At 37.5% G+C, this 25640-nt stretch overlaps 1 protein-coding gene across 1 annotated transcript in view; it reads right to left on the bottom strand.

The window, feature by feature from the left end:
* Positions 1-25640, bottom strand: part of LOC103088729 (histone deacetylase 9-like) — a 208485-nt gene that overhangs the window by 145593 nt on the left and 37252 nt on the right. The gene's annotated exons all lie outside the window — the stretch shown is intronic.

Genomic DNA, 25640 nt, shown 5'->3' with positions numbered 1-25640 from the left:
GAGGAAAGTCGAAGCTTTAGTGAAAACCCGGCTTGCTCCAGTTAGTGAGAACTTGGTGTAAATTTGAACTATAAATTTCTTTTGGGAAAAAGTTGCTTTTCCAACTTTTTTTAAGAAACATTTTAAAATGTTTGTCGTGGTAGGGGGTGACTCTTGCAAAGGAAAAACATGAAATTCCTTTAATAGAATCCAGATTATAATGTTAAGTGAGTCCAAGGTCAGAGACACCAGGAATGTGGCAGTCTCATCCCTGACAGCAGCCCCTGCTGGTCCCACTCAGACACTTCAGCACTTACCTCCTCAGCCTTCTCAGCCTTCCCTAATCCCTTCCTCCTCAGAGCTGGATTTGAGAGAGAATGACTAGTGGATGCTACTGAGCTTTATAAAACCAAATGGTTTTTTGGTGCAGGCTTCAAGACCAGTGTGCCATCATTTCAATTCAAAATTTAAAAGACTATTTAATGAAATGGGAATAGTTCACACTACTGTGAATTTAAAAATTAGTAAGTTCTCTTTTGTGTGTTTGGGAGAAACAACTAGACCAAATATTAAAATAGCTATCCTTGAATGATGACATAATTAAGTTCTAACTTTTGTGTATTTGCAAATTTCCCAGATTTTTTACAATGACCACATATTAGTTTTATACTTAAATCTTTTTGCATGTAAACAAGAAGTTGTTCACGTTATAAAATAAAAAAAATACTTATTTGAAACTTACCTACATAGAGATAAAAATGAATTAAATATCTTTCTCAACTGTACTACTGTCATAAAAGTATAAAAGTTCAATCCTTCAAAATCATAAATGTACATGTAAGTGACTTCCACGGTAGCCTTTCCAACATTTGGAAAGCTACTTATACCTGAATTGGCCCATCTGTGAAAGTGAAAATTTAATTTTGTCTACCATGTACCACTTCATTATTTTACTCTTCAGTAAAATTAAGAATCTCTAATACAGCTACATTATCAGGAGAGATATTCAATACTGTTCCTTCCTAATAATACCAATAATTTTTTACAAAAGTGTCACACGTTATGAAGTCACTACTTTTCATATGTGTGAAACAGCCATGTTATGTATGTTGTTGGAATATTAGATGTTGGAATAAACTGTCTCAAAGAATCAAGAGTGTTTTACCAAGGCACTCCATCTATTTAGCTTGATTAATCCTATGTACAATCTTAGAGAACAAACACTACTCTTAGGAAAATATGGAGGTAGATGATTAAGCAATGCTGTCCCTTCAGTCATATGCACTACAGTAACCATGCATTATAGTTTTCCACCTCCTTTCCCTCTCTTTGGAAGATTTCTTCCCCTACTCTTCTTTCTCCCCAGTCAATCTATACTTGTAAGATTAAGTGAAGGATAAACATCCTTCAAGGCACAGCTCACTTACTACCTTATCCATAATGGCTTCTCTCTACATATGGGTATAAAATATATATGTATATATTTTTGAAAGACAAAGATAGAACAGGAGACAAGGTCTGCCAACATAATTTTAGAATATGGGAAACTTACAGATGATGTACAGAGGGGAATGCTGAAGCATAAGTGTAAATCTATAGAGAGGGAGCCACAAAACGCAAGTTGACTTTTCTCTGTCTTCCTGGAGGAACAAACTAGCCAAAGAGAAAATACCTAGAGAGACTGACATTTCTGAGTCACTCAGACCAACAGTCAGGTTTTTTCCTCTATTTTCCTATAGTGAATTCACCAGTCAAAGAGGCCCCCTCAGTTATACAGAGCTCTCACTTATCTTTTCAATGCCCCTTTCTCAAATATGATGGACTGTGTGAAGAAAGTTTCTAGCATGAAAGACAAGAAAAGTAACATGCAAACAAATGAATAAATGAAAGGGAACTCTGAAAACAAGAGAAAATGCAGGGAAGAGACTATAATTACAGAAATTTGGATTATCCTCAAAGACAGAAGATAGTACATCTATGAAATGAAAAGAGGGTGCTATTAAGAAAAAGAAGAAACAGCAAACAAAATGTGTAATAGACTGTTTAGAAGATAAAGTTGACAAATTCTCTCAGGAAGTACAACACAAAACGGAGATGTGAAAAACAGGCAAGAAACCTGAAGGACCCATTTAGGAAATTATGTTGTGAAGGAAAGTCTAAGGAAAATATTATAAAAATTATAATCTCATATACATCCAAGCTGTAAAACTGAGTAGATAATAGAGTTTCAGATATTTAAAATATCAAACAAAACGATACTATCTCCCACAAACATTATCAAAGGAAGGTACTGGATGCCTCCATCAAAATGAAGGCATAAACTGAAAAACAGAATGAGACACAAACCATTCCCTCCAACAAAACATTTTTATAAATGTCCATTTTTGCCAAAATTAAAAATAAAAGATCTAACCTTAGAACAAAATAGAAATTTGGTCTGCAATTAGAAATTTGGTATGGATTGGAGTAGGTTTTTATTCCAATGCAACTATTTTGTTAATAAAGACCTTACCCACTTACAGAGGAAATATGTTTATTTGGAGATATGCCACGTATCTCCAAATATACAGAATCCACTAGGTTTTTTCTGAAGCAAATACCACATGTGTTATGTATGTTATTCTTGAATATACAAACATGGATTTTACAATTTCACACAGGCTTTCAAAATGCTCTATTTCACAAGACTAATCCGATACACTTGAATTCACTCCAGAAAATAAGGAAAAATGGAAAATTTGAAAAAAAAATACATCACTTGATAAACTCCTTCCATTTAAAAATATACATGCTTAGAATTGTGTCCGAGTAGTAGCTGTTTGTTGAATGAGTCAGTGATGCACGATTATAAGAGTTGTGTAACGCTATGCTACAATAGATTCTGGGTATTGAAGGACTCTATAATAACAGGTGCTTATTGGTGGTGATATTGATAAGGTTCATTCAGGCATTTTAACAAGTATGGATTCAGTGTCTACCATGTTGCAAATACTGTGGCTTAAAGATGTGCGAAATTTTGAACTGAAACATTTATTTTCCCATTGTTAGTATTATACTCTTTGATACTCAGTTCTCTGATAAACTGATGAGACTAAGACTCCACAGATCTCCTTATTGTGGCAAATATTATAGCAATGTACATGGAAGTGTTTGTACTCTTCTTTTTATGTTAGTCTAGATTGATTTTTATTCAAAATACCTACCATGTTTAAAAGACTGAAAACATACTGAGAGTACTGAGTGGGGAAAATAATATAATTTTTCTTAAATACAAAAAATCCTCAAAGGCATTTATTTAATATTTTATCTGAATTATTGGATTTACTGGTAAAAGACAGCAAACAAAGCATATGTGTTAGTCCCTCCTTATTTCCCAATATCCCACTGAAAGAAAATTATAAAAATATACATATGAACTCATGGCTTTAAATATATATCAGGTAAACAGACTCAGAAAAACCTTTAGATGTGTGGGTATGTATGGGTTATTATGTATTTCCTAAAAGCAATGACAGTGCAGTAGCAAACAGCACAGTTAGCATCAATCTTCAAAAAAAGGATCCAGGGGAGGAGCTTCAAGATGGCAGAGGAGTAAGACATGGAGATCTCCTTCCTCCAAACAAATACATCAGAAATACATCTACATGTGGAACAACTCCTATAGAAAACCTACTGAAAGCTGGCAGAAGACCTCAGACCTCCCAAAACTCTGAGTTGTGTGGATGACAGGCTCTTTGTGCTCCAGCCAAGTGTCAGGGCTGTGCCTCTGAGGTGGGAGAGCCAAGTTCAGGACACTGGTCCACCAGAGACCTCCCAGCTCCATATAATATCAAATGGCAAAAATCTCCCAGAGATCTCCATCTCAACGCCATGACTCAGCTCCACACAATGACCAGCAAGCTACAGTGCTGGACACCCTATGCCCAACTCCTAGCAAGACAGGAACACAACCCCATCCATTAGCAGAGAGGCTGCCTAACATCATAATAAGGTCACAGACACCCCAAAACACACCACCAGACATGGGCCTGCCCACCACAAAGACAAGATCCAGCCTCATGAGCCAGAACAAAGACACCAGTCCCCTCCACCAGGAAGCCTACAAAACCCACTGAACCAACCCTGGCCACTGGGGACAGACACAAAAAACTGGAAACTACGAACCTGTAGCCTGCAAAAAGGAGACACCAAACACAGTAAGTTAAGCAAAATGAGAAGACAAAGAAACACAAAACAGATGAAGGAGCAAGGTAAAAACACACCAGACCTAACAAATGAACAGGAAATAGGCAGTCTACCTGAAAAAGAATTCAGAATAATGATAGTAAAGATGATCCAAAGTCTTGGAAACAGAATGGAGAAAATACAAGAAACATTTAACAAGGACCTAGAAGAACTAAAGAGCAATCTAACGATGATGAAAAACACAATAAATGAAATTAAAATTTCTCTAGAAGGGATCAATAGCAGAATAACTGAGGCAGAAAAACAGATAAGTGACCTGGAAGATAAAATAGTGGAAATAACTACTGCAGAGCAGAAAAAGGAATGAAAAGAACTGAGGACAGTCTCAGAGACCTCTGGGACAACATTAAATGCACCAACATTCAAATTATAGGGGTCCCAGAAGAAGAGAAAAAGAAAGGGTCAGAGAAAATATTTGAAGAGATCATAGTTGAAAAGTTCCCTAATACGGGAAAGGGAATAGTTAATCAAGTCCAGGAAGCACAGAGAGTCCCATACAGGATAAATCCAAGGAGAAACAAACCAAGACAAATATTAACCAAACTATCAAAAAGTAAGTAAAAATAAAAAATATTAAAAGCAGCAAGGGAAAAAGAAAAAATAACAGACAAGGGAATCCCCATAAGGTTAACAGCTGATCTTTCAGCAGAAACTCTGCAATCAAGGAGGGAGTGGCAGGGCTTCCCTGGTGACGCAGTGGTTGAGAGTCCGCCTGCCGATGCAGGGGATACGGGTTTGTGCCCCGGTCTGGGAAAATCCCACATGCCGTGCAGCAGCTGGGCCCATAAGCCATGGCCACTGAGCCTGAGCAACCGGAGGCTGTGATCCGCAACGGGAGAGGCCAAAACAGTGAGAGGCCCGCGTACCCGCCCCCCGCAAAATAAAGAAAAAAAAAGAAGGGAGTGGCAGGACAGAATTCAAGTAATGAAAGGGAAAAACCAACAACTAAGATTACTCTACCCAGCAAGGATCTCATTCAGATTTGATGGAGAAATTAAAACCTTTACAGACAAGCAAAAGCTAAGAGAATTCAGCACAACCAAACGAGCTTTAAAACAAATTCTAAAGGAACTTCTCTAGGCAGAAAACACAAGAGGAGGAAAAGACCTACAATAACAAACCCAAAACAATTAAGAAAGTGGTGATAGGAACATACATATCGATAATTACCTTAAATGTAAACGGATTAAATGCTCCAACCAAAAGACATAGACTGGCTGAATGGATACAAAAACAACACCCGTTTATATGCTGTCTACAAGAGACCCACTTCAGACCTAGGGACACATACAGACTGAAAGTGAGGGGATGGAAAAAGATATTCCATGCAAATAGAAATCAAAAGAAAGCTGGAGTAGCAATTCTCATATCAGACAAAATAGACTATAAAACAAAGACTATTACAAGAGACAAAGAAGGACACTACATAATGATCAAGGGATCAGCCGAAGAAGAAGATATAACAATTGTAAATATTTATGCACAGAACATAGGAGCACCTAAATATATAAAACAAATACTAACAGCCATAAAAGGGGAAATCGACAGTAACACAATCATAGTAGGGGACTTTCACCAATGGACAGATCATCCAAAATGAAAATAAATAAGGGAACACAAGCTTTAAATGATGCATTAAACAAGATGGACTTAATTGATATTTATACGACATTCCAGCCAAAAACAACAGAATACACATTCTCCTCAAGTGCTCATGGAACATTCTCCAGGATAGATCATATCTTGGGTCACAAATCAAGCCTTGGTAAATTTAAGAAAATTGAAATTGTATCAAGTATCTTTTCCGACCACAACGCCATGAGACTAGATATCAATTACAGGAAAAGATCTGTAAAAGTTACAAACACATGGAGGCTAAACAATACACTACTTAATAACGAAGTGATCACTGAAGAAATCAAAGAGGAAGTAAAAAAATACCTAGAAACAAATGACAATGGAGACACAACGACCCAAAACCTATGGGATGCAGCAAAAGTAGTTCTAAGAGGGAAGTTTATAGCAATACAAGCCCACCTTAAGAAGCAGGAAACTCTTGAATAAACAACCTAACCTTGCACCTCAAGCAATTAGAGAAAGAAGAACAAAAAAACCCCAAAGTTAGCAGAAGGAAAGAAATCATAAAGATCAGATCACAAATAAATGAAAAAGAAATGAAGGAAACGATAGCAAAGATCAATAAAACTAAAAGTTGGTTCTTTGAGAAGATAAACAAAATTGATAAACCATTAACCAGACTCATCAGGAAAAAGAGGTAGAGGACTCAAAGCAATAGAATTGGAAATGAAAAAGGAGAAGTAACAAGTGACACTGTAGAAATACAAAGGATCATGAGAGATTACTACAAGCAACTATATGCCAAAACAATGGACAACCTGGAAGAAATGGACAAATTTTTAGAAATGCACAACCTTCCAAGACTGAAGGAAGAAATACAATATATAAAAAAATCACAAGCACAGAAATTGAGACTGTGATTAAAAATCTTCCAAAAATCAAAAGCCCAGGACCAGATGGCTTCACAGGCGAATTCTGTCGAACGTTTAGAGAAGAACTAACACCTAATCTTCTCAAACTCTTCCAAAATGTAGCAGAGGGAGGAACACTCCCAAACTCATTCTACAAGGCCACCATAACCCTGATACCAAAACCAGACAAAGGTGACACAAAGAAAGAAAACTACAGGCCAATATCACTGATGAACATAGATGCAAAAATCCTCAACAAAATACTAGCAAACAGATTCCAACAGCACATTAAAAGGATCATACATCATGATCAAGTGGTGTTTATCCCAGGAATGCAAGGATTCTTCAATATACGCAAATCAATCAATGTGATATGCCATATTAACAACTCGAAGTAGAAAAACCATATGATCATCTCAATAGATGCAGAGAAAGCTTTTGCCAAAATTCAACACCCATTTATGATAAAAACCCTGCAGAAAGTAGGCATAGAGGGAACTTTCCTCAACATAATAAAGGCCATATATGACAAACCCACAGGCAACATCGTCCTCAATGGTGAAAAATGGAAACCATTTCCACTAAGATCAGGAACAAGACAAGATTGCCCACTCTCACCAGTATTATTCAACATAGTTTTGGAAGTCCTAGCCACAGCAATCAGAGAAGAAAAAGAAATAAATGGAATCCAAATCAGAAAGAAGTAGAGCTGTCACTGCTTGCAGATGACATGATACTATACATAGAGAATCCTAAAGATGCCACCAGAAAACTACTAGAGATAATCAATGAACCTGGTAAAGTAGCATGATACAAAATTAATGCACAGAAATCTCTTGCATTCCTATACACTAATGATGAAACATCCGAAAGTGAAATTAAGAAAACATACCCATTTACCACTGCAACAAAATGAATAAAATACCTAGGAATCAACCTACCCAAGGAGAAAAAAGATCTGTATGCAGAAAACTATTAAGACACTGATGAAAGAAATTAAAGATGATACAAACAGATAGAGAGATATACCATGTTCTTGGATTGGAAGAATCAACATTATGAAAATGACTATAATACCCAAAGCAATCGACAGATTCAACACAATCCCTATCAAACTACCACGGGCATTCTTCACAGAACTAGAACAAAAATTTTCACAATTTGTATGGAAACACAAAAGACCCCAAATAGCCAAAGCGGTCTTGAGAAAGAAAAATGAGGCTGGAGGAATCAGGCTCCTGGATTTCAGACTATACCACAAAGCTACAGTAATCAAGACAGTATGGTACTGGCAAAGAAACAGAAATATAGATCAAACAGAAATATAGGTCAATAGAAAGCCCAGAGATAAACCCACGCACATATGGTTGCCTTATCTTTGATAAAGGAGGCAAGAATATACAATGGAGAAAGACAGCCTCTTCAATAAATGGAGCTGGGAAAACTGGAGAGCTACATGTAAAAGAATGAAATTAGAACACTCCCTAACACCATACACAGAAATAAACACAAAATGGATTAAAGACCTAAATGTAAGGCCAGACACTGTCAAACTCTTAGAGGAAAACATAGACAGAACACTCCATGACATAAATCACAGCAAGATCCTTTTTGATCCACCTCCTAGAGAAGTGGAAATAAAAACAAAAATAAACAAATGGGAACTAATGAAACTTAAAAGCTTTTGCACAGCAAAGGAAACCATAAACAAGACCAAAAGACAACCCTCAGAATGGGAGAAAATATTAGCAAATGAAGCAACTGACAAAGGGTTAATCTCCAAAATTTGCAAGCAGCTCATACAGCTCAATACCAAAAAAACAAAAAACCCAATCCAAAAATGGGCAGAAGACCTAAAAAGACATTTCTCCAAGGAAGGTATACAGATTACCAACAAACACATGAAAGAATGCTCAATATCACTAATCATTAGAGAAATGCAAATCAAAACTACAATACGATATAATCTCACACCAGTCAGAGGGGCCATCATTAAAAAATCTACAAACAATAATCACTGGAGAGGGTGTGGAAAAAAGGTAACCCTCATATACTCTTGGTGGGAATGTAAATTGATATAGCCACTATAAAGAACAGTATGGAGGTTCCTTAGAAAACTAAAAATAGAACTACCACACGACCCAGCAAGCCCACTACTGGGCATATACCGTGAGAAAAAAATAACTGAAAAAGAGTCATGTACCACAATGTTCATTACAGCTCTATTTACAATAGCCAGGACATGGAAGCAACCTAAGTGTCCATTGACAGATGAATGGATAAAGAAGATGTGGCACATATACAGAATGGAATATTACTCTGCCATAAAAAGAAATGAAATTGAGTTATTTGTAGTGAGGTGGATAGACCTTGAGTTTGTCATACAGAGTGAAGTAAGTCAGAGAGAGAAAAACAAATACCGTATGCTAACACATATATATGGAATCTAAGAAAGGAAAAAAAAAAAAGTCATGAAGAACCTAGGGGCAAGACAGGAATAAAAACAGACCTACTGGAGAATGGACTTCAGAATATGGGGAGGGGGAAGGATAAGCTGTGAGAAGGTGAGAGAGTTCTAGTGTATATATGCACATATATACACTACCAAATGTAAAATGGATAGCTAGTGTGAAGCAGTCACATAGCACAGGGAGATCAGCTCAGTGCTTTGTGACCAGCAAGAAGGGTGGGATATGGAGGGTGGGAGAGAGATGCAAGAGGGAAGAGATATGGGAACATATGTATATGTATAACTGATTCACTTTGTTATAAAGCAGAAACTAACACACCATTGTAAAGCAATTATACTCCAATAACAATGTTAAAAAAAAAAAAAACAAAAAAGGATCCAGGGATCCCTGGAGAAGTGGTTGATTCCAGGCCTGTGTCAGGGGAAATACAAGGTATTTCTGGAATATCTTCTGGTGACAGAAAACAATGAAAGGCTCAAAGAGATAGGGGAATGTCGGTGGGGCATATAAGGCAAGGTGAAAGAGCTCCCAATGGCCAAAGCTGTGACAATCTGAGGAACAAAATAAACAATGATAGTACTGGATTATAAGCCATAGAGTCAAGTAAGTATCCAACAATCCTTACAGAGATTAAAAAATAATAGAAAAAACAAAGAAAAGAAGAAATAGCTCTGCCTAAGGAAAACTTTCAACTATTAAGTATAGAAGAAATGAGGGAAATAGAAAATAACCACTTGACCAAGATATTGTCGTAATAAAGTGTTCAAGGTTTACATCTCTAGTGATAAGACATATTAACCTCACTACTCCCTGAGATAGGCAGATCAGTTCTATAGTATTCTTGCTAAAACCATACAACCTCAAATCTAATAATGAGAAAATACCAAACAAACCCAAATTGAGGGATATTTACAAAATAAACTGACCAGTACACTTTAAAAGTCATGGTCAGGAAAGACTAAGGACTTGCTACAGGTTGGAGGAGACTAAGGAGACATGACATCTAAGTGCAATGTGAGGCTCTGGATTGGATACTGGAACAGAAAAAGGACATTCATGGGAAAACTTCGGTTCCATATAAAATCTGTAGCTTAGCTAACAGTATTATACAAATATTAATTTCTTAATTTTGATAATTGTGCTGTGGTTATCTAAGTATTAACATTAGGGGAAGCTGGGTGTAGGGCATACCAGAACTCTGTGCTATTCTTATAACTTTTCTGTAAGTCCAATAGTATTTTAAAATAAAATGCTACCAAGTATCAGAATCCAAAAAAGTGAATAGATGTATAACAAAAAGTGAGGATGTGAGAGTTGTCAACAAACAGGTATTTTAAGTAAATTTCCAGAAAAGGGAAATTCCAGAAAAGATGCATATTAAAAGAATGAAACAAAAAGAAGGGTACCACAGAAGAGATGGGAGACACTCTATCCAATGGAACCCCACTGAAGAAACAGGTATGCTGAAGGAAAAAGAGGAAGGACTGAAAATAAGAAATTTAAAAATGTTAGCTGGTTAAGACCAGGACTGTAGCTCAACACCTTAATTACCGTTCCTCTGTGCCAGCAACCCAGGGAAAATATTCAGATGATTCTTTCTTAAGAAAAGGATGTGTCTGGAGAAAGCCAAGCCCTCTAATGTGGATACTGTCCCCCAAGTACAGTCATTTAGGAAGATACAGAGACCATGAGCCGTCTTCTGGAATGCTAACCCTAAGTGGGATTTGGCAGTCCATACACTCTAACCCACAGTGGCTGACACAGAGCTCCCAGTTGACCCATTTACACAACCACAGGGAAAACTGATACCAGTTACTACTTTCATAAATATCAATGGCAAATTAGGAATATCCCAGCATATATAAGGAGATACAATATTATGAAGAAAAACAAGTTTAAAATAAACATAAACAACTCTGGACAAAACAGAGATAGTTCAGGAACAGAAATAACAATCTCAAAGAGATTCAAGAAAACATTTTATCCAAAAAGCAGATATGCTGTTATGAAAAAGAACAATTAAAGAACAAGGGAAGCACTTAAAGATAAAACTGCAATTGCATAAATTAGCAAGGTATCAGAAAAAGTAAAAATTGAAGTAGTCCTTTATAAAAGGAAGCAGATAAAATATATAATGATAAGTGGGAAAACAGACATAAATGATCAATATAGAAGTCTTGTATTTGAATAATAGGGTCCGTGAGAATGCTGAGAAAGAGAGAGGAGAAAATTTTCAACTAGTAGCAAGAGATAATTTTAGGAACTGAAGAATGACTCAAGTGTCCAGATCTGATAAGTCTAACCACTGCCAAGCTCTACGTATAACAACATATACACACTTAGACATATTCTCATGAAACTTCAAATCCCCAGAGATCCTTAAAAAAAAAATTATCCTCAAAAAGAGATGAAGAATGAGATTGGCATTAAACTCCTAATCAGCAACACTGAATGTCCTTACATTCTGAGGGAAAATTATTTTTTATTTTTTGCGGTACACAGGCCTCTCACTGTTGTGGCCTCTCCCATTGCGGAGCACAAGCTCTGGATGTGCAGGCTCAGCGGCCATGGCTCATGGGCCCAGCCGCTCTGCAGCATGTGGGATCCTCCCGGACCGGGGCATGAACCCGTGTCCCCTGAATCGGCAGGCAGACTCTCAAGCACTGCGCCACCAGGGAAGCCCGGGAAAATTATTTTTAATCTTTAATTCTACTTCCAGCCATAACATCCTAGGATTAAAGTATGTTAAACATACTTTAAGACATGTAAGGACTCAGAAGTTTAATTTCAATGTACTCTTTCTGAATAATTCACTTGAGAATGTACTTCTACAAAGCAAGGAAGTAAATCAAAGAAATAGACAGGCATAGGACCAAAGTAGTATATATATCATAGAAGATTGATAAAGAGGGCCCACTGAGGATTTGTACATGTATTTCTTTGCTAGAAAACAAATGACTGGACAATCACAACTAGCTGCTGGACAATCATCAACAGGAAGACACTGGAACTCACCAAAAAAGATACCCCAAATCAAAGACAAAGAAGCCACAATGAGACGGTCGGAGGGGCGCAATCACAGTAAAATCAAATCCTGTAACTGGTGGGTGGGTGACTCACAGACTGGTGAACACTCATACCACAGAAGTCCACCCACTGGAGTGAAGGTACTGAGCCCCACGTCAGGCTTCCAAACCTGGGGGTCCAGCAACGGGAGGAGAAATTCCTAGAGAATCAGACGTTGAAGCCTACTGGGAATTGATTGCAGGACTTCAACAGGACTGGGGGAAACAGAGACTCCACTCTTGGAGGGCACACACTAAATAGTGTGCATATCAGGACACAGGGGAAGGAGCGCTGACCCCAGGGGAGACTGAACCAGACCTACTTGCTAGTATTAGAGGGTCTCCTGCAGAGGCAGGGAGTGGCTCTGTCTCACCTTGGGGACAAGGACACAGGCAGCAGAAGTTCTGGGAAGTACTCCTTGGCGTGAGCCCTCCCAGAGTCCCTCATTAGCCCCACCAAAGAGCCCAGGGAGGTTCCAGTGTTGGGTTGCCTCAGGCCAAACAACCAACAGGGAGGGAACCCAGCCCCACCCATCAACAGTCAAGTGGATTAAAGTTTTACTGACCTCTGCCCACCAGAGCAACAGCCAGCTCTACCCACTACCAGTCCCTCCCATCAAGTCTCTTAGATAGCCTCATCCACCAGAGGGCAGACAGCAGAAGCAAGAAGAACTACAATCCCGCAGCCTGCGGAACAAAAACCACATTCACAGAATGATAGACAAGATGAAAAGGCAGAGGGCTATATACCAGATGAAGGAACAAGATAAAACCCCAGAAGAACAACTAAACGAAGTGGAGATAGGCAACCTTCCATAAAAAGAATTCAGAATAATGATAGTGAAGAGGATCCAGGACCTTGGAAAAAGAATGGAGGCAAAGATCAAGAAGATGCAAGAAATGTTTAACAAAGACCTAAGAAGAATTAAGAACAAACAAACAGAGTCTGAACAATACAATAACTGAAATGAAAACTACACTAGAAGGAATCAACAGCAGAATAACTGAGGCAGAAGAACGGATAAGTGACCTGGACGACAGAATGGTGAAATTCACTGCTGCAGAACAGAATAAAGAAAAAAGAATGAAAAGAAATGAAGACAGACTAAGAGACCTCTGGGACAACAAACGCAACAACATTTGCATTACAGGGGTCCCAGAAGGAGAAGAGAGAGAGAAAGGACCAGAGAAAATATTTGAAGAGATTATAGTCAAAAACTTCCCTAACATGGGAAAGGAAATAGCCAACCAAGTCCAGGAAGTGCAGAGAGTCCCATACAGGATAAACCCAAGGAGAAACACGCTGAGAAACATAGTAATCAAATTGGCAAAAATTAAAGACAAAGAAAAATTATTGAAAGCAGCAAGGGAAAAACGACAAATAACATACAAGGGAACTCCCATAAGGTTAACAGCAGATTTCTCAGCAGAAACACTACAAGCCAGAAGGAAGTGGCATGATAGACTTAAAGTGAAGAAAGGAAAGAACCTACAACCAAGATTACTCTACCCTACAAGAATCTCATTCAGACTGGATGGAGAAATCAAAAGCTTTACAGAAAAGCAAAAGCTAAGAGAATTCAGCATCACCAAACGAGCTCTACAACGAATGCTAAAGAAACTTCTCTAAGTGGGAAATACAAAAGCAAAGGACCTACAAAAACAAACCCAAAAAAATTAAGAAAATGGTCATAGGAACAAACATATCAATAATTACCTTAACGTGAATGGATTAAGTGCTCCAACCAAAAGACACAGGCTTCCTGAATGGATACAAAAACAAGACCCATATATATGCTGTCTTCAAGAGACCCACTTCAGACCTAGGGACACATTCATACTGAAAGTGAGGGGATGGAAAAAGATATTGCATGCAACTGGAAATCAAAAGAAAGCTGGAGTAGCAATACTGATATCAGAGAAAATAGACTTTAAAATAAAGAATGTTACAAGAGACAAGGAAGGACACTCCATAATGATCAAGGGATCAATCCAAGAAGAAGATATGACAATTATAAATATATATGCACTCAATATAGGAGCACCTCAATACATAAGGCAACTGCTAACAGCTCTAAAAGAGGAAATCGACAGTAACACAATAATAGTGTGGGACTTTAACACCTCACTTACACCAATGGACAGATCATCCACAATGAAAATAAATAAGGAAACACAAGCTTTAAATGACACAACAGACCAGATAGATTTAATTGACATTTATAGGACATTCCATCCGAAAAAAGCAGATTACACTTTCTTCTCAAATGCTCACGGAACATTCTCCAGGATAGATCACATCTTGGGTCACAAATCAAGCCTCACTAAATTTAAGAAAACTGAAATCATATCAAGTATCTTTTCTGACCACAATGCTATGAGTTTAGAAATGAATTACAGGGAAGAAAACATAAAAAACACAAACACATGGAGGCTAAACAATGTGTTACTAAATAACCAAGAGGTCACTGAAGAAATCAAGGAGGAAATAAAAAAATACCTAGATACAAATGACAACGAAAACACAACGGTCCAAAACCTATGGGATGCAGCAAAAGCAGTTCTAAGAGGGAGTTCAAGCCTACCTCAAGTAACAAGAAAAATCTCAAGTAAACAATCTCACCTTAAGCCTAAAGGAACTAGAGGAAGAAGAACAAACAAAACCCAAAGTTAGCAGAAGTAAAGAAATCATAAAGATCAGAGCAGAAATAAATGAAATAGAAACAAAGAAAATGATAGCAAAGATCAATAAAACTAAAACCTGGTTCTTTGAGAAGATAAACAAAATTGATAAACCATTAGCCAGACTCATCAAGAATAAGAGGGAGAGGATTCAAATCAATAAAATTAGAAATGCAAAAGGAGAAGTTACAACAGACACCGCAGAAATACAAAGCATTCTAGGAGACTGCTACAAGCAACTCTATGCCAATAAAATGGACAACCTGGAAGAAATGGACAAATTCTTAGAAAGGTATAACCTTCCATGACTGAACCAGGAAGAAACAGAAAATATGAACAGACCATTCAAAAGTAATGATATTGAAACTGTGATTAAAAATCTTCCAACAAACAAAAGTCCAGGACCAGATGGCTTCACAGGTGAATTCTATGAAACATTTAGAAAAGAGCTAACACCCAACCTTCTCAAACTCTTCCAAAAATTTCCAGAGGAAGGAACACTCCCAAACTCATTCTATGAGGCCACCATCATCCTGATACCAAAACCAGACAAAGATACTACAAAAAAAGAAAATTAAAGACCAATATCACTGGTGAATATAGATGCAAAAATCCTCAACAAAATACTAGCAAACAGAATCCAACAACATATTAAAAGGATCATACAGCACGATCAAGTGGGATTTATCCCAGGGATGCAAGGATTCTTCAATATACACAAATCAATCAATGTGATACACCAGAGTAATAAACTGAAGAATAAAAACCATATGATCATCTCAATAGATGCAGAAAAAGCTTTTGACAAAATTCAACACCCATTTACGATAAAAACTCTCCAGAAAGTGGGCAGAGAGGGACCCTACCTCAACATAATAAAGGCCGCATACGACAAACCCAGAGCAAACATCATTGTCAATGGTGAAAAAGTGAAAGCATTTCCTCTAAGATCAGGGATGAGACAAGGGTGTCCACCCTCACCACTATTATTCAACATAGTTTTGGAAGTCCTAGCCACGGTAGTCAGAGAAGAAAAAGAAATAAAAGTAATACAAACTGGAAAAGAAGAAGCAAAACTGTCACTGTTTGCAGATGACATGATACTATACATAGAGAATCCTAAAAATGCCACCAGAAAACTACTAGAGCTAATCAATGAATTTGGTAAAGTTGCAGGATACAAAATTAATGCACAGAAATCTCTTGCATTCCTATACACTAATGATGAAAAATCTGAAAGAGAAATTATGGAAACACTCTCATTTACCACTGCAACAAAAAGAATAAAATACCTAGGAATAAACCTACCTAGGGAGACAAAAGACCTGTATGAAGAGAACTATAAGACAGTGATGAAACAAATTAAAGATGATACCAACAGATGGAGAGATATAGCATGTTCTTGGATTGAAAGAATCAATATTGTGAAAATGACTATACTACCCAAAGCAATTTACAGATTCAATGCAATCCCTATCAAATTACCAATGGCATTTTTTACGGACCTAGAACAAATCATCTTAAAATCCGTATGGAGACACAAAAGACCCCGAATAGCCAAAGTAGTCTTGAGGGAAAAATAGAGAGCTGGAGGAATCAGACTCCCTGACTTCAGACTATAGTACAAAGCTACAGTAATCAAGACAGTATGGTACTGGCACAAAAACAGAAACATAGATCAATGGAACAAGATAGAAAGCCCAGAGATAAACCCAGGCACCTATGGTCAACTAATCCATGACAAAGGAGGCAAGGATATACAATGGGGAAAAGACAGTCTCTTCAATAAGTGGTGCTGGGAAAACTGGACAGCTACATGTAAAAGAATGAAATTAGAACACTCCCTAACGTCATACACAAAAATAAACTCAAAATGGATTCGAGACCTAAATGTAAGACTGGACACTATAAAACTCTTAGAGGAAAACATAGGAAGAACACTCTTTGACATAAATCACAGCAAGATCTTTTGTGATCCACCTCTTAGAGTAATGGAAATAAAAATAAAAATAAACAAATGGGACCTAATGAAACTTCAAAGCTTTTGCACAGCAAAGGAAACCATAAACAAGATGAAAAGACAACCCTCAGAATGGGAGAAAATATTTGCAAATGAATCAATGGACAAAGGATTAATCTCCTAAATATATAAACAGCTTATGCAGCTCAATATTAAAGAAACAAACAACTCAATCCACAAATGGGCAGAAGACCTAAATAGACATTTCTCCAAAGAAGACATACAGATGGCCAAGAAGCACATGAAAAGCTGCTCAGCATCACTAATTATTAGAGAAATGCAAATCAAAACTACAATGAGGTATCACTTCACACTAATCAGAATGGGCATCATCAGAAAATCTACAAACAACAAATGCTGGAGATGTTGTGGAGAAAAGGGAACCCTCTTGCACTGTTGGTGGGAATGTAAATTGATACAGCCACTATGGAGAATAGTATGGAGGGTCCTTAAAAAACTAAAAATAGAATTACCATATGATCCAGCAATCCCACTACTGGGCATATACCCAGAGAAAACCATAATTCAAAAAGACACACGCATCCCAATGTTTATTTCAGCACTATTTACAATAGCCAGGTCATGGAAGCAACCTAAATGCCCATCGACAGACGAACAGATAAGGAAGTTTTGGTACATATATACAATGGAATATTACTCAGCCATAAAAAGGAACAAAACTGAGTCATTTGTTGAGACGTGGATGGATCTAGAGACTGTCATACAGAGTGAAGTAAGTCAGAAAGAGAAAAACAAATATCATATATTAAGGCATGTATGTGGAACCTAGAAAATGGTACAGATGAACTGGTTTGCAGGACAGAAGTTGAGGCACAGATGTAGAGAACAAACGTATGGACACCAAGGGGGGAAAACCGTGGTGTGGTGGGGATGCTGGTGTGATGAATTGAGCGATTACGACTGACATGTATACACTGATGTGTATAAAACTGATGACTAATAAGAACCTGCAGTATAAAAAAACAAACAAAAAAAACAACTAATACTAAACTTTCTTTGGGTTTTTTGTATGGAAATATGTTAATATAAATTGTTTCAGACATTACATGAAATTTCTAAAAATCTTATATGTTCTGGTATAATGTTATGTCATAATTCTAGTTATTACTTTAAAATGTAAATCTCAGAAATAACTAAATTTCCTTGTCAATTGCATTATTATGAGCTTTCATCAAATCTTTAACCATGGTCATTTTTAAGTCTTTTGTCATTTACAGACAGTTCTGGGTGTACTGTGATGCTTTTGCAAATATGCTTCTATAACAGGGTTTCATCTTCAAGAAAAAGACTGACAAGTACAGGTTTCTGGTAACTGGCTATACTGCTGAACTGAATGAGTAAGCATTTTCAGAACTCTAATGGAAAACTGATGAACTCATAAAAGTGCTAACAAAAGATCAAGATGAAAAAAAAATTAATTACATGGGACTGAGTGAACTGATGAGGATGATTATAATTTTTGTGACTTTCTGTTTGAATTAAAAAAGAATCCCACAAGGACTCAGAGGCAAAAAATATACAAATCAATTTTCACTGCAAAGTAAAGGAGCTGTTACAGTGGAGGATTACTGGACTGAATGTCAATATTATGACATAATATGAGAGTGTTTCGTGTTTGGTAATTGCAATCATTGTTGCTTTTGTTGTGGTCATCCATTTACAATGCTTGGTGTCAGTCTACCTCTTGTAAAAATAAAATACCGTGTGTGTGTGTGAAAAAAAAAGAGGGAGGAGATATGGGGATATATGTATATGTATAGCTGATTCACTTTGTTATAAAGCAGAAACTAACACACCATGGTAAAGCAATTATACTCTAACAAAGATGTTAAAAAAAAAAAGAAAACAAATGACTGAAGCAATAATAATGGCATCTATGCTTTCTCATCTTCACCTGATCACTGGAGATTGTCATCCTCTCCTTGGAGGCAACCTTCCTTCTCTGTTACCGAATGTCCTCTCCCCAGGTAAGACTCATGCTAGAGAGAGTACACTGAACTTATAAAAATAAATGGAGACAAGAATACTACTACTACTACTACTACTACTAAAGGGAGACACAGATTATATGATTAGACACTAAACACAGTAAGGAGAAAAGAATCCCATTCTGGATTTCTTTCCATGAAATGTGATTCTAATTCAAAACCTCCTCAGCTAGAATCAGATCTCTGGATTTATTTCTTCTCTAGTCAATGGCCAAAGAACTGGTGGTACTGATGCTGAGTCATGTGCTGTGCCTAAACAGAACTCCACTAGTGATTTCCCATGACTCACCTTGGCATGTGCTGAGTCAGCAGTGTGCTATGCTACCCACTCCTTCGGCATGCTCTGTGCAGGGGAGCACGCTTTGCTCTGGCTTTAAGGAAAACAAAAAGCTCGGTTCCACAGCCTTCAACTCAAAATTTAAAGCATTTCAAAGCATTTTACCTTATAGAGTTACTCAACTATATTTTTATATTCATTCAGAAGTCATTTATTGAGCCCCTATTATGTGAGAGGCCCTGGGTTTGTGCCCAGATTCATATATATGAATAAGTTGAAGCTCTGCTTTCAAGGAGTTCATAACTTAGGAGGAAATACAGAGGGGAAACATGTCTTTGCAGTATAGCGCGCTACGAATTCAGGCACAAACAATGTACCAAGAGACATAAGGGAGTGGGTAGCCAATAGGGAGGAACGCAGCATGAAGAAAGTTCACCCAAAGAAGGGACATGAAAAGTGAATTCGGACACCAGTGTAAGAGGTTGCCAGGAAGAAAAATTAGGGAGGACAGTTCAGGCAGATGGATTAGCAAGCACAAAGGCATGGACATCTGAAAGAACATGGAGGCTTGTGAAAATAGTCTGATATTTCTGGAGCATGTGGAGTACATAAGGTAGAGGTAGCAGAGGAGTGTGTATCCCAGATCCCAGGCCCTACATGTCTGAAACAGAACCAGAAGAGCCTGATGTTGAGGAAACCAGGGGCTGAGGCAGGGTGGTGTCCAGTGTTTCCAGAACTGGAGCAGACCACAGTATAAAAGCATGACGAAGGTCATCCCATTCACTTTCCTCACTCAACAAATCTTAACCAACCACCTGCAATGTGCCAGGCACTGTTGCAAGGCTAGGGTTAAGAGCAAACAAAGTCTCTGCTCTCTTGCCTTCAAGGAGTTTGCATACTAATGGAGAGGAAAGTGTACAGATAATAGATAAGCAAGTGTGTAGTAAGGACTAAGAGGGAAAATAACATAGACAAAGTCATGGGAGGTGGTGCACATTTAGATGTGGGTATACAGAGAAGGATGCTCTCAGGTGGGGACAGTGAACAGAGCACTGCATTGTATGAACTGAGGAAGACGGGCAAGCGAATTCTGGGGGAAGAGTACTGCCCTGTGGGAATAGTGAGTGTACAGGACCTGAAGTGGGAGGGTCTTCAGTGTCTTCAAGTCGGCAAAAGGAGGTCACTGTGACTGACACAAAGTGAATAAAAGGAAAGATGGTTGGAAGTGAGGCCAGAAAGGTGACATAAAGCTAGTTCGTGTAGAGCCTTATAGGCCATTTTAAGGACCTTGGATTTCGTTTTGAATGAGAAGGGAAACTGGAAAGCTTTGAGCAGGACAGTGACATGATCTGATTTATATAATTTCTGTCCTCATCAATTAAGCAAAGTATTTAAAAGTGTCCTTTAGAATGATGAGGTCTTTTTGACCTCTGAGATGGCAGATTCTGATCCCCTGTATAATTTATAATGGCACATTATAATCATGCAAATATGAATTACAGGTGAAAATCCAAGCCTACATTTTTCTTTATAGTTTAATTGTAGGTCATTGCTTAAAAGCATCAGATTATAAAATTAAACATGTTCAAATGCTACAAGGACTTCTTTTTAGATTTTTCTTACAAAATTAAAACGCACATTATAGCATGCATGCTTTTTCATCCATCTGTACATGTCTGTGTACAAAGTGCAGGAGAAGGGTGCTCCCAAGGAAAACGCCTCATGACAGTTCACGCTTGGAGAAGTGGTGAAGGCAGCACATCAAAGAGCAGCTGCTAAAACGATCCCGCGCAGCGGTTGTGGTTGCTGGGCTTCAGGATGGCCCCCACCACCTCACTCACCACTGGACCAGTACCCTTCTGGGAAGACACCAAAGGAAGGGATTATCACGGGCATTTGTGGAAGAGGGTCAGTGCTGGGAGCTCTAAACACACCAAGTATAACTGGTGTTCTCCACCAGCACCAACCAGAGTAAGCCCTGCTTTTCTTCCTTAACCTTCACCCTCCATCTCCTCACACAGTCAACACACACACACACACACACACACACACAAACACACACACACACTTGTTCCTTTCTCTCTTGCACCATCTTCCTTTTTCTTTATTGATTCGATTTTCCATCTTTGGCAGCTCCCTTTCTCTCTTTCAGACCCATGTCCAACCCATCAGGACATCCTGTTGTCTACACTTTCAAACTATTCAGAAACTTACCACATCTGAACACCTCCATTATCATTACTCTGGCCTAGGTCTGTATTTCTTACCTGGATTACAGCTACAGCCTCCTATGAGGTACCCTATTACCTCTTTTTACCATCCACGTCCCCCAACCCACTCTCTATTCTTTTAACACAGCAGCCAGGTTGACATACTTAATTAGGTCCTCATCATATTTCTCAGGGTAAAAGTATTTTTAAATGACCTACGTCTCTGCACAAGGAGGCTGACTAGCAACTCTCTGAGCCCATCTCTTACCACTCTCTGCCAGAACTCTATTCACAAATGTGCTAGACGCATTCCAGCCATCGGGGTTAACAATAGCTCTTGCCTCTGCCTGGAGTGCTCTTTCCTCAGATGACTAACTCCCCCACCTCAATCAAATCTTCGCTCATATATAATTTTCTCATTAAGACATTCCCCAGCTCTGTCACTCCTAACTCTTTTATTCTGTTCCCCCCCCCATAACACTTATTATCTTCTAAAGTGATACATGAGTTACTTATTATGTTTATTGTTTATTTTATTGTCTAATTCTCTCTACTAGATGCAAGCTCCCCAAGGGAAGAAACTGTTTGCCTCTTTGTTCACAGATGCACCCCAGGGACATAGAAGAGTGCCTAGCATGTGTTAGATATTCAATAAATAGGTGTTAAATGAAATGTCAAATGATAGTTCCTGTGATTTTTTTGTGCTTTCAGCTCAGGTTTTCTTGGCCTCTCATTCTTCCTGAAGTTTCTGTACATTTCACAAAGAGATACTGAAATGAGGTTTCTCCAAAGCCTTCAAAGAAGGGGACCAAACTCTGCAATGTTTTCTACTGCCTGCCATCTTGAAATTGAATTCTTTGGCTTCAACTGTAGTGCACAGAAAGACTCCAACTCAAGACATCCAGTTTCTATTCTTGGCACTGCTCTTAACTGTATGACCTTAGTAAACTTTCTTCAACTATTATTTTCCTCAACTGTAAAATGACAGGGGCGGGGTGGGCAGGGAGAGGAGATTCACTTAAATGGTCTCTAAAGTCAAATGCAGCTTTCACATGATTTGTTACGTCTCAGAGGTACTACATCAAAGTGATGCTTTTTTCCCCTTCTTATTCTCTTTCTCTTGCATTTGATAAGAAAAACCACTGCCTGGGTTGGGGGAGCCGGGGTGAGGTATCTGGGTGAAGGTGGTCCAAAGGTATAAACTTCCAGTTATAAGATAAATAAGTTCTGAGGATATAATGTACAGCATGGTGACTATACTGTATTGAATATTTGATAGCTGCTAAGAGAATAGATCTCAAAGGTTCACATCACAAGGGGGAAAAATTGTAACTATGTGAGGTGATGGATGTGAACTAATCTTATTGTGGTGATCATTTTGCAATTTATACATATATCAAAACATTATGCTATATACCTTAAATTTATACAATGTTACATGTCAATTGTATCTCAATAAAACTGAAAAAAAGAAAAGAAAAGAAAAGGAAAACCATTTTCTCAAGCTCAACATCCTTTCTGATCAAAATCTTTGCTACATATCAACCTATCTGCCCTTATCTTTTCAGGTCAAGTCTGAGGTGTGTCTTTCCTTTGATGACTCTGGACTCTACAGTTGAGAGCAAACTACTTCACAGCAAGAACAAAGTATTTATGAACTAAATTCCTAGAGCGGAATTTTTAAAATTTTGTAAAAGTAGTACTTTTAAAGAGATTAGAGTTCTAAATATGCCATCTAATGAGTTCATATTATTATTTTGCTACATTCAGATGTTAATTACAGTATGCTGTATTTTTAAAAGACTGAATCCTTGATGAGAATAAGGAAACCATTTAAAAACAGCACATTTCAAAAGTTAGCGTAATAGGTCTAAATCTTATTATATTATTTCATTTAAATGTGTGTATGTGTATATCAGAATACCACACAATATATTCTAACTAGGAAAATATAAGTATATATATTCTAACTAAATATATATGTGTGTGTATATATATACATATATGTATATAATATCTAATTATATATATATATTCCTAGTCCATAGTTAATTCTTTTAATTACAGTTTTAAATGTGACATTTAATAAGTTTATATTGCTTTAGTACATTAAAATGTCAATGTTAATTTTAGAATTCTGTTAAAAAAAAGAGTATTTTAAGGGACTAAGGGACTTTCCTTGCTTAAGATGTGTCATAGAACCAGTAATAGTTCTGACTAATTCAGAGATATTACTCAATGTTTCTCTGAGCTGAGAGTTTGGAGAAAAATCCTTCTCAATGGTAGCTCTTCCTGGTTTGGGACACTGTCAGTGAGTGCCATGTTATTATATTTATACCATTATATTTGGTATTTCTCTGAATGTGGAGAGATGCTAGCTTCCCAGGCAAAATCCTATACTCAACTATAGCAAGCTGGGAAAAATTATAAGATTGCTAATCTATCAAAATGGATAAAGTGATTCTTATCTAATTACCATATAAAAACACAGTGGTAATAGAATTAAGAGATTTGCTTTTGTTGAACTCTATACTGAAATTTGGTTTAGAAAAATTAACAAACCAGAATTCGGAGACATAATTAATTTGGAGTTTTTAGATGTCATTTAAGAGTTAATATTTAAATTTTATTAAAATGAACATTCTTTTGCTTTGAAATATAGAAAGAAATGTATATGTGTTTATATGTGTCCCTTTCTAGTCATTATTTTATCAAAATATATAAATACCATGTATTTTAATATGCCAAAATGTGGCTATAATTTTGCAACAGGGATTTTCAAGAAATATTTTATTATGATGCCAAATGTGGGTCCAGTAACTTACAGATGGTCTTATGTCTTTAGTTTTATAAGTATTGCTAAATCAGTTCTTCCTAATTTGTAAAAGCTAGGGCTGGAAAGGAACAGTTGCTGTGCCACTATCCAATTAACAAAGTATCCACTCGCAGGTAACCAATGCTGAGCCCAAGTAGAAAGAACTAGGATCTTCCCTAGGGTAATGCACTGCAATAACTGATTCCTTCATGAATCCCTTCAAAACTGTCTGTGGCTATACAAGTAGAATGCGGTTCTTCCTTATGGTTAAGTGGGCACCTACAAAGATGCTAATTCCACAGCAGACTTTACACTCTCTCTCACATCTGCCTACCTTATTACTCCTTTACTCTCTCCCCTCCTTTCTTCCTCCCCTCCCTTCTTTCCTCTCTTCCTTCTTTCTTTTCTTTCCTTTTTCTAATCCGTCTTTTTTAGACCAATTTATTCTTAAAAGACATGAAAATAATTTTAAAAGTATTTGGAAAAACATATCGGAACACAAATTTTTCACCTTTGTTCCTTAGGTAAAAACCAACTGAATAACTGAGGAAGGAAGTCCATTCAGAGAGAACACAGTCCACATACGCAGGCAAGAGAGGCAGAACAAGCCCCTGCAACATGTATCTTTCCAAACCTTTGTTTATTTTCATTTCTATAGCAAGCTGGTGGTTGTAAAATATTGCCATAATGAAAATAGAACACAAATGACAGTAAAATGTTCTTATAACTCAAATAGCAGAGAATTGTTTACAGAATTCGGAAATGCTGATTTTTTTTTTTTTAATGGGCTCATAGCAGGAAAAATGTCTACCTAAGTCAATAGTAAATTTCCCCTCCAGAGGGACAATGAGATGCTCGTGACACGTGCACTTTGGAAACTTAATTATGTGCCCATCTCTTGCTATTACTTTCTTTATCCAAAAAAATCCCCAAAGAGATTTTACTACCATCAAATCAGTCATAGGGATTTCTCTGCTTTCAGTGGGGTGCAATGTGGAGTTTACTATACATATTGCACTTCCCGTCACCCTATGAACACAGAATATTCTTTTTTGTAAAGTTTTAAATGAGCATCTCTTTGGTCTTTGCACAAGTGATTGCATTCCATAAAATATTATTACATAAAGCCAAAGCACCCTGGCTAGACATTAAACTCAGTATTCTAATAAAATCCAATTGAGAATACACATACACACACACACACACACACACACACACACACACACACACACCACATGCACTTTGAAGAGAATTTTAGCCTTTACATTTCTTCTCAAAAGAAGAGAAGATAGGGCTTCCCTGCAGGCGCAGTGGCTGAGAGTCCGCCTGCCGATGCAGGGGGCACGGGGTCGTGCCCCGGGCTGGGGAGATACCACAT

The sequence above is a fragment of the Lipotes vexillifer genome, unplaced genomic scaffold, assembly GCF_000442215.2.
Source record: "Lipotes vexillifer unplaced genomic scaffold, Lipotes_vexillifer_v1.1 scaffold1314, whole genome shotgun sequence".
Taxonomy (NCBI): Eukaryota; Metazoa; Chordata; class Mammalia; order Artiodactyla; family Lipotidae; genus Lipotes; species Lipotes vexillifer.
This window is presented reverse-complemented; position numbering and strand designations above follow the sequence as displayed.